The sequence below is a fragment of the Loxodonta africana genome, chromosome 15 (assembly GCF_030014295.1).
Source record: "Loxodonta africana isolate mLoxAfr1 chromosome 15, mLoxAfr1.hap2, whole genome shotgun sequence".
NCBI lineage: Eukaryota > Metazoa > Chordata > Mammalia > Proboscidea > Elephantidae > Loxodonta > Loxodonta africana.
The window spans coordinates 66,506,053-66,517,615 of record NC_087356.1 but is presented as its reverse complement, the minus strand read 5'-3'; the positions used below and the strand labels follow the sequence as shown (position 1 = coordinate 66,517,615).

The 11,563-nt window shown below is 38.5% G+C and overlaps 1 pseudogene; it reads right to left on the bottom strand.

Annotated features, from left to right (window-relative positions):
• Window positions 1–980: 980 nt before the first annotated feature.
• Window positions 981–2,034, bottom strand: LOC100674483 (olfactory receptor 8G50-like; annotated as a pseudogene).
• Window positions 2,035–11,563: the final 9,529 nt, after the last annotated feature.

Below are 11,563 nucleotides of genomic sequence, written 5' to 3'. Positions count from 1 at the left end.
GGCAAAGAGGGAGATCCACACATTTTTAGTTGAAGTGCCAGATAATTACTGAGTGTCTACAACACGATTCAGCCAAATTTGTTTTCTTTCCAAAACGAATATTGAATCTTTGGGTAAGAAGAGTACATGTAATTAGACAGAAAACAATTTTCTAATTTTAACATTTGTGCATAACTCATCCATATGATTGCAATGCATAATCAAAGAATGTCACTTCTACATCTGTGATTGTATAATATGGGTGAAAAGAAAAACTTTTAGAAATAGAGGAAAATGAATATAGGATTCTTAGGAAATGGAGGTGGTAGCGCAATGCTAAAACTGTGAAGAAAAAATGTTGCATGAAAAAAATAAGTAAAAATACACATAATATATTCTGACCTGATTAGTCTATTAGTCTCTTTCACCACAGAGTTATTATCTTGTGGGAAGGAATCATGTCTTATCATCCGTCACTTGCTCCCATATTCCTTAATATAGTACTCTGCACTTAGATAATAGTGGGGCCTGAATCTTGTAGATTTCAAATGACTAAAAATTGTTTATTATAGAGATACCTTTTTTTTTTTTTTTACAAGAGTTTGCTTATATACTTACTGGTAAACAAGGGCCAAAACAAAAAGTTTAAAGAAGATTAAAGGATACAGACCAAACAGATCATTTTATGATTTATGATTGGCAAGCCTTATCTAACAAAGTGCCAAATCCCATGTATATTAATTATAATCTCCCCACGTGAAGGCCTTTGAAGATTTTTAAGAAAATGACTAAAGGTAATATGGGTTACTTACTATGGGTGACCTCCAGGATTTCCTAGAATTGACACTGCCCTCCATGTGACAGCTCTCTATGTGACACTATGAATCTAGTCTTATTCTTGGGAGCTTTCTTTCAAATAATCATGTGTTACAATAATTTTGTTGCTTCTATATACATGTTGCATTCTCTGGACCTCTACCTAACTGAATCTTCTCCAAGAATTAGAAATCTTTGCTAACACAAAATAGTCTTTTTTCAATGATTTTCCTGAGAGCAAGTTTGACATCCTTATTCCTCAGGCTGTAGATCAGGGGGTTCAGCATTGGCACAATATTGGTGTAAAACACAGAAGACACTTTGCTTTGGACCGTGGAGCTGACATTTGATGGCTGCAGGTACATGAATGCTGTGGTACCATAGAAAATTGTAATTGCCGTGATGTGGGAGCTACACGTACTGAAAGCTTTGGACCTGCCCTCAGTGGAGCGAATTCGCAGGATGCTGGCAATGATGGAGACATAGGAGCCAAGGATAGTCAAGGTTGGTGCAAGAATATTAAATACACCGAGGCACAAAATGACCAATACATTGGCATAAGTGCTAGAGCAGGAGAGCTCCAATAGCAGAAAAAGATCACAGAAGTAATGATGGATTGTTTTAGCTTTACAGAAAACCACTCTTAGTGTGCAACCTGTGTAAGCTGTGGAACCAATGAAGCCCATCATATATACCTCAATTACCAACCAGGAGCAGACCTAATTAGACATGGTGACATTGTAAAGCAATGGCTTACAGATGGCAACATAGCGATCATATGCCATCACAGCCAACATATGACTTTCTGATACAATAAAAAAAATGAAGAAGTAGAGCTGAGTCATGCATTCGGGGTAGGAGATGGTGTTTTTCTCTGTCACAAAGTTTACCAGCATTTTGGGGGTAATGACAGTGGAATAGCAGAGATCAATGAAGGACAAACTGCTGAGGAAATAGTACATGGGGGTGTGCAGGTGAGAACTGAGCCCAATCAGTGTGATCATGCCCCGGTTCCCCACAACTGTGACCACATAGACTCCTAGGAAGAAAAGAAAGAGGGGCATCTGGAGTTCTGGTTTGTCTGTTAGCCCAGCGAGGATGAATTCAGTCACTGTGGAGTGATTTCCTGCTGTCATTTTCCTCTGGGAATTCTATGGAGGAAGAGAAGAAGAAATTTGAGGTAAGCATTTATTTATGCAGTGTGAAACAGGTGCAAGTCTTATCATTCAGGTATCTCCAATTATCTCCCCCGTCCCTGCTCTGTGTTGGAAGTTAAATAGTCTGGGATTTTAGTTTTATGGGTTATGCAAATAAACATCAGATGGAATTTTATCTTTTTTTTTTCTGTGCTCTAAGACTGGGTTTTAGTACTGATCAGCCTCTGAACATCCAAAGAACTATTCTGATAACTTAGAATATTGAGTGTTCTGACCCTGGTGGTACAATGGTTTAGCACTGGCCTACTAACCGGAAGGTTGGCAGTTCAAACCCACCAAGTGGCTCTGCTGTTGAAAAACCTAGAAATCTGAATATTTAAAGACTATAGCCTAGAAAATCATATGGAGTAGTTCTACTCTTTCACATAGGCTCGATATGAGTTGAATATCGACTCAGTGTCACCTAACAACAGCGACAACAACAAAGCATTTTCCGTGCCTTATTTGCAATCCTATCAATTCTTTTGCAGAACAAATACGACCAGGAAACGTGTACTAGTTACCACCAAGCTGACTCTGACTAATGCCAACTCTATGTGTGTCAGTGTAGAAGTGTGCTGCATAGGGTTTTCAATGGTTGATTTTTTGGAAGGAGATCAGCATGACTTTTCTCTGAGGCACATTAACCATTTGCACTATCCAGGGATTCCACAACAATTACTAGTGTACTTGTTTTATATATTAGGCTCACGGTGGTTAAATATTTGCCTGTAGATTGGTGTATTATAAATAAGTGATCAGTATATGACAGAAGTTCTGTCTCTATACGAGTCCTTCCCCACTTCACCTTCTGTTTCTTCTTTTAGCTAGTCATGTCTGCCTTCCTGTCTTATCTATGTATCATATCAATCATTCACTGTAATTAAGGTGAGGAAAACATTAGCATAAAGTACAAAAATAATGTATAGACATCTCATGTAGGCTGGTTTCCCTTTTAGAAGAGTATCTTGTCTACCGGCGAAAATTCAAAAATATAGAAATAGTGCCTCTGGAAAGTAACTGAATGGCTAACATTAAGTAGATCACTCAAATCGAGCCTCACATTCAGGAAGGAAGCACATTTTGTAATGAGAAGTCAGAAGTTCCTTTGACTAAAGGTAAAACTCAATCATTCCCTAAACATCATGTGCTACACGCTTTTGCATAACGTGACATGGTCCAGGACCCTTGGAACTTTTGTTCTGGAGGAACAGGGCTGCAGAATGGAAATCTTGCATGGTATTTAGGCCATGCCGTCTTTGCATGTCTCAGACATGTTGTCTTGGTGTATTTTGTGCTCACCTTCAAATCAGATCTTTTATCACGCCCTTGATGGCATTAAAGACCAAAGCAGAAAGATGTGTGTATCCCTGAGGTATGAGTTTTGAAGGAAGCTGAGGAGTTCCTGGCATGGTATACCATAATGACTGTTCTATGTTCAATAGAAAGAGATCTAAAACATATCATCAACAATTGATGGCATATCAAACACAAGGAAAAGAGTGTTGAGATAAAAAGAAATGTGAGAGTGATACTATTCAGTGCTTACCATGTGATTTGAACTGTCCTGGCACTTCATAAATATTATTTGATATATTTTCCCCAGCAACCCTATGTGGAATGAGCTTATTATTCCTATTATATACATGAAAAAACTTGAGAGACTCAAGTGAGTTGTTGATGGTGACTCAATGGATTTTCAGTATAGTTATGGATTATGGTTTCCTAATTGTTTGGATAAACTTGACATAGCTATCTATGGGGCAGTTCTACTCTGTCCTACAAGGTCACTATGAGTCAGAATCGACTCGACAGCACTGGGTCAGTGGGAAATAAAAGTAATAATAAGAGATTTGTACTAATACTGACACTGGAAGAAGTATAACCAGAATGCTCCTTAGAAGTAAGGATGGCAATACTATGTCTTACATACTTTGCACATGTTATCAGGAAGGATCAGTCCCTGGAGAAGGACATCATACTCAGTAAAGTAGGGTGTCTGCGAAAAAGAGGAACACCCTCAATGAGATGGATTGACACAGTGGCTGCAACAATAGACTCAAGCATAGCAACACTTGTGAGCATGGGCAGTGTTTCATTCTGTAGTACATAAGGTCGCTATGAGTTGGAACCAACTCAACAGCACCTAACAACAACTAATATTGATATCTCCAGGAAATAGCATTCTGCTAAAAACAGAGTATGTGCAAAATACATGCTAGATTCAAAGAACATAAGAGCTGGAAGAAATTGTGTTAACAATAATTAACATTTTTGTATGATTTCAAGTAGAACAACATCTAGATTAGTTCCGACAGAGATGAATCCTGCACTTGCTGTTTAACCTTGCTCCTATTGCTCAAAGAATGACGAATGCATAAAGGGACATAAGAAGTTCATGACTTGGAATTAATCAAAATGCCATTATCTTTCCCAAGTTGTCAAATCCTTCTAAAATTCTTCTATAAGAGCAGGGTGTTATTCTGTCACCAAAGTATTTGTGCTGACACCATTCAAGCAACACCCAGTCTAGCAGAAAGGAGACCCCAGTCTAGCAGGAAGGGTGAAAGAATGAATCAGACCATAAAACGCCATCTTAGTAATCTGTGCCCTAGTAGAATATTTTGCCACTGGCCCTCCTCTGAGTCAGTATTGTACCCCGGGAAAAACTTAAAATCAGCCCTTTTGAAATACTTCATGGGAGACCTTATTGTTTCAACTAACTCTCCCCTCAGTCCTCCACCCAGCCCCCTAATGTAATGACGTCTAAACATTTGCTTTCTCTAACCAAAATTCTTTCTCTGCTACACTGGATAGAAGTTCCCTCATGAGACAGCCATGCACTCTTTCCAGTCCGGTGACCAGGTGCTCCTCCGAAAGTAGAAAAACCTCCTGTTACAGCCTAAGTGGACTGGACCCTTCACTGTAGTACTCATCACTGACATAGCCATGAAGCTTGCAGGAGTCAAACTGTGGATCCATCAGTCTGGGTCAAACCCTGCCCAGTCTACAATGACAAGAAAGAATGGAAAGCCTAACCCATTGACAACCTGAAGTTAAGACTTTCTAGGGTTAAAAAAAGTAAAAATGTTTTTAATGCTAACCTTGGATGGGGTTAGTATTGGGGCCAGAGATATTTTTGCCCAGGGAATCTCTGTCCCTGAGATAAACATCCCCTGACTTCTTGTTAAAAGATAGGAATTTTTAGATCTAGATCTCTATTGCTAGAGAAGTATTAAACATTACTGATTTCTGTCTGGACAGAGGGTTGCATGCCAACTGGGCCCTCAAGTCCCATCTCATCAGGGTTTGTACTCCCCTAGAAGTATTGAGAAATTTCACCATTTTTAAATACACAAAGAGCTACAATACTCTGATATTTGTAACTGAGGGCCTGTTACAAGATTCATAAAAGATGTGGTTTTTCTTGACTGACCTCTTAGCTGCCAGATTTTACCTGGCTAAAAACCTTATTCATTAGTAAAATTAGATTTGTTGTTATAGGCCAGTTAATCTGTTGCTGTCTCCAGTTTATGCCTGTATGTGAGATGACATTCTCTCTCCGGAGCCAGCCTGTCCAATGGATGGCTCAAACACATCGCAGGCAGAGGGCCCAATTCTTTTGATTAAAACTTTCTGATCTAAAAGAACAGGTTGAAACTTGGTATAGGTACATGTGGTCATCCAAATTTCAAAGGGGGGAATATGTGACCCCAAATACTCCCCACCATATTTTTTCCCTTTTCAAAGTGGGGACTAAGAGCTTGACATAACTAAGGCCATGATGTACCTATAGGTTCTTCTCCTTCCTCTGCCTCCCCCCTCCTTCACATACCTCTATTAATGACTTTGTTCTTTGTTTTAAACTGATGTAAGTAATCTCTTGTTCTGTCTGACCACCTGTGACTTACAACACCCAGAGGAAAATTAGAGCCCAGGTATCTGATATGTATAAATATCTTTAGCCTAATAAAGAGATGTCTGGCAGGTATCTTTTGCCACTCTCCTGTAATGAATAGCCCCTCTTGACCATACCTCTGCCCAAGTAACTATAAAGACACTTCTCACTCTTATAAAATTCTATATAAGCTTTAATGTAAAATTGCTCTTTGGAACTCCATAGAAACAGTCTGTGTTGCTGTCAGGTCCCCAGTGATATATGCATCTCCTGAATAATCTTTCTCACTCTTTCTGACTTGGGGTAGATTTTATTGTCTGGACCACTCCAGGGCAGGGACCCTATTCAGGTAACAAATATGTAGTGTATAAAAACCATCTAAAGTTAAAATAATGTCTTTTGTAGTTTTTTTCTTTTTTTTCTACAAAGTCTTAAATCACTTGAATCATTTTTCACAAGTTAATAAATTACATTTTAGATATTTCAGAATTCCATTTTGTTTTCAAAAAAGATTTCAACAACTTCTAATAGCTAAGAATGAGAAGTTCAGAAATCAAGAAAAAATAAGTCTAAAAATTAGGAAGAATACCTGCTTAAGAAATCTGAGTGGAACAGAGCTTGAATTTTAAACAAAAATGTGTGTACAGTATACAACAAAAAAACAAACCCACTGCCATGGAGTCAGTTGCAACACATAAAAAAAAAAAAAAACACGTACCCGGTTTAAAAAAAAAAAGCTACTGCCAAGTTCACTCTGACTCATGGTGATCCTGTGTGTGTCAGAGCAGGACAGTGCTCTATACGGTTTTCAGTGGCTGATATTTTTGGAAGTATATTGCCACTCCTTTCTTCTGAGACATCTCTGAATGGACTTAAACCTCAAATCTTTGGTTAACAGCTGAATAGGTTCACCATTTGCACCACCCAGGGACTCCATATATACAGTATAAGAACCAAACCAAACCCATCTCTGATTAGTCCATTCCAACTCATAACCACCCTATAGGAAGAGTTTCTAAGGAGCAGCTGATGGATTGGAACTGCTGACCTTTTGGTTAGCAACTGGGCCCTATAACCACATACCCCCAGTCCAAAAAAAAAAAAAAAAACCCGTTGCCCTTGAGTCGATTCTGATGCATACCGACCCTATACTGCCAGGAGCTCCTTGGAAACTATGAGGCAGTTCTACTCTGTCCTATAGGGTCGCTATGCGTTGGAATCGACTCGACAGCACTGGGTATATCCCCAGTAGTTAAACTAAATTACTACCATGTTGTATCTTAAATAAATTTCAAAATGATCTTCAGATACTTTCAGTATAATAATGTAACTCACATGTCTCTAGGGTAATATCCTGGACACCATTAAAAATTATATTCAAATGAAATAAGTATAATCACATGTATTTTGCTCCTATGCTCCTTCCTGCCTGGGTGATAATTCTTAAAACTGAGTAAAGGGTGCTTGTCTTACACTCTGTTGAGTCATTTCACACTACAGCCTGCTTCCCTGCTGTCACCTGGCCCCCATCTGTCAACATAGCTCTGTATTGGCTCTTTCTCACCTTGGCTACACACTATTTCCTGGAACTGATAGGACTGCCCTTACTATCCTTTGTTTTTTTAAGTCCCCGTTAACACATGACTGGTGAATCCAATGCACTGTTATTAAAGGTTTGTGTATAAAGAATTATGCCACAGGCAGAATACAACTGCAAACTGACTGTTAGAAAGCCATGGCCCTGAGGAAAGTCTTACTAACGTTTTCTGTCCAGCAACCTGAGTTTGCCTGTCATGTTCTCCCATCTTCCTACATCAACAGTTGTAAATTACTGAACTTGGGAAGAAGTAGTCCAGCAGATATATTTTGTTTGGGTAACACAGTGTTTTAGAAATATATTTGAATTTAGAGCCTTTCACAAAACATGCATTTTTCAAATTATTAATCTCTGTCTTACCCTTTTATAGATCTCTGCTACCTGTTTGATCCATAAGGCATGCAAGTTTGTGACTCCTTGCTAGGCCCTTCTTCCAATTCTCTTCTTTTGGGACCCAACTCTTCCTATTTTATTTTTGACAAGATTCCTCAAATTTAAATGATTCTAAGTGTCAGCTGGATGTAAGAAGTTAGAAGTTTATGATACAATGTGATGAGTACGTGTCCTGCTGAAAAACATTCTTTAAAAAAAAAAACCCGCAGCTAACATCATAAATAATGCTGAAACACTGAATGCTCTCCTCCCAATATCAAGAATGAGAGAAGAATCTCTTCTTTAGCCATTTCTATTGAATATTATAGTGGAGATTCGGGGCAGAGCAATTAGTCAGAAAATGAAATAAAAGATGCCCATATTGGAAAGGAAGAGGTAAAATTATCTCTATTAAACCAAAACCCAGTGCCACTGAGTCGATTCCGACTCATAGCGACCCTATAGGACAGAGTAGAACTGCCCCATAGAGTTTCCAAGGAGTGTCTGGCTGATTCAAACTGCCGACCCTTTGGTTTGCAGCCTTAGCAGTTAACCACTGTGCCAACAGGCTTTATCTCTATTAAAAAAAGAAAAAAAAGGTTATATAAATTTGTATATGGAAAATCCATGAAAAATATGTTAATTTTTTTTAAAGTTGCAGCTTAAAGATTAACCTACAAAATTCAATTGTATTTCTATATATGAGCAATATTGTTGCTGTTATTTGCTGTCTACTCAGTTTGACTCATACCAACCCTATTTACAACAGAACAAAACACTGCCTGGTCCTTTGCCATCTCCATAATCATTGCTATGTTTCAGCCTATTATTGCAGCCATTGTGTGACTCCATCTCATTGTCTTCTTTTTTGCTGACCCTCTACTTCACCAAGTATGATATCCTTCTCCAAGGACTGGTCCCTCTCGATAACATGTCCAACGTACCTTCTAAGGAGCACTCTGTTGTTACTTCTTCCAAGACAGATTTCTTTGGTTTTCTGGCAGTCAATAGTATCATTCAATATTCTTCAACAATGTCAAAATTCAAATGCCTCAATTCTTCTTCAGTCTTCTTTATTCATTCTCCGGCTTTTGCATGCATATGAGGCAAATGAAAAGAAAATGGCTTTTCAATGGAAAAGACATCCAAACCAAAAAACCTGTTGCTGTTGAATCCAACTCATAACGACCCTATAGGACAGAGTAGAACCGGCCAATAGGGATTCCAAGGAGCAACTGGTAGATTCAGACTCACGGTATTTATGGTTGCTCTTAAACCACCGTGCCACCAGGGCCTCAAGGTGACATTTTTACTTTTTACACCCTAGAGAGGTCTTTTCCAGAAGATTTGCCCAATGCAATATGTTGTTTGATTTCTGGTATTGGCCATTTTAATTGAACAACCATATGGTCTACTATCCAGGAATGACAAACTGAAGACTATCAGTATTGCATTCATCTTCAAAAAGAACATCTCAAGATCTATCCTGAAATACAACACTGTCAGTGATATTATTCATATGCCCATAAGGAAGACCAGTTAATACACTGTTATTCAAATTTACACACCAAATGCTAATGCCAAAGATAAAAAAACTAAAGATTTTTACCAACTTCTGCAGTCTGAAATCGATCAAACATGCAATCAAAATGGATTGATAATTACTGGTGATTGGAATGCAAAAGGTGGAAACAAAGATGAAGGGTCAGTAGTTGTAAAATATGACCTTGGTAGTAGAAACAACAGGGGAGATTGCGAGACAAATTTTGCAAAACCAACGACTTATTGGAAGTACATTTAACAACCACATAAAAGGTGACTAAACAAATGGACCTCTCCTGATGGAATGCAGAGCAATCAGATCAGTTACATCTGTAGAAAGACACCAAGGAGAAGCTCAATATCATCAGTCAGAGCAAGGCCAGGTGCCAACTACAGAACAGACCACCAATTGCTCATATGTAAGTTCAAATAGAAACTGAAGAAATTTAAAACAAGTTCACAAAAGCCAAAATATGACATTGAGTACACCCTACCTGAATTTAGAGACCATCTCAAGAATGGATTTGATGCATTGAATACAAATGACCAAAGACTAGATGGCACCTAACCACAACAACATCTAGAATATGTTAAGAATTCTTACAACTAAACAACGAAAAGACAAACCCCCAATAAAAATACAAGCAAAGGACTTGAATAGGCACTTCTTTAAAGAAAATATACAAATAGCCTATAAACACATTGAAAGATCCTCAACATCATTAGTCAATAGAAGAATGGAAATCAAAACCACAATGAGACACCACATTACACCCACTGGGATGATTATAATTCAAAAGACAGGTGATAACAAGATTTGACAAGGATGACGAGAAACTAAAACCCTCATACATTGCTCTGTCCTATATGATTATGATGAGTTGGAGTCCATTTGATGGCAACAGGTTTTTTTTTTGTTTTTTTAAACATGAATTTTTAATAAATTGCATTCATGAGGTAGGCATGTGTTCTACGTAAAATTTTTCCCCTATATCTTTTATCAGAGGAAAAAATTAACAAATATGAAAATAAAACACAACTTAAAACCAAAGCAAACACATTGTCCTCGAGTTAATTTCAACTCCTAGTGATGCTGTAGGACAGGGTAGAACTGCCCCATAGGGTTTCTGAGGCTGGGTTAATCTTTACAGAAGCAGACTGCCAGATCTGTCTCCTGTTGAGCAGTTGGTGGGTTCGAACTGACAATTGCCCAGCAGATGTAAGTAAGGTATCCAGTGATGAGGTATCCAGTAATGTGTTGCCTGACATTGGCTTTCCTCCGACTCCTAGATACTCATTTTGCCATCTGCAGACAGCAACGCTCTCCGGCTCTGGGTTAGTTCTGTACTTTACTATGAGGAATTTAAAGATGTCTAGAGTACACTTTTTTTAGAGAACAAGTGCTTTGCATTTGGTTACCAACTGAAAGGTTGGTGGTTCAAATGCACCCAGTGGTGCCATGGAAGAAATGCTTGGCAATCTCTGTCCATAAAAATTAGAGCCAAAAGACTCTATGGATTTCAGTTCTATTCTGTAACACGGGGGGGGGGGCCACAAATCAGAATCAAATCGGAGGCAACAGGTTTAGAGTATAAAACTGTCCATTCATGATCAAGCCAAGCCTGCTGCTACTTTGGTAACCCCAGAAATTGTGACTTACCAGTTACCATGAAATCTGTTTTTTTTTTTTTTTTTTTAAATCAGTCCATTTATTACAGGAACTGGACCAATGTATCCTTCCATATCCCTGACTCTTTACATTGGCCAGTTGACTGTTTTGCCTCCCAAGGCTGACCCATTAATAATCGCCCCCATCAGAGAAGCCCCAGTATCTACTGCACAGTCTTTGTAACTCTGACTGCAGATGTGGGGCTGAGATCTATTACTGCATCTTAACGTAAATAACATGTGCCTTCTATGTTTATTTGCCACCCGCTCCCTCATCCCCCACTCCCCAGGTATTTTCCTAAGTGCACAATGCTAATTTTTTTTATGTTAAAAAATAATGTTTTTTTAAAACATATGTTAAAAAATGTTATATGTTAAAATGTTAAAAAAAATGGCATAGAGGCAGTTCCGGAAATGCCTCAGGGGGAGGGGGTGGTTGGCAAGTAAACGTAGAAGGTAAATGTTATTTGTGTAACAATACCGGACATGTGACCA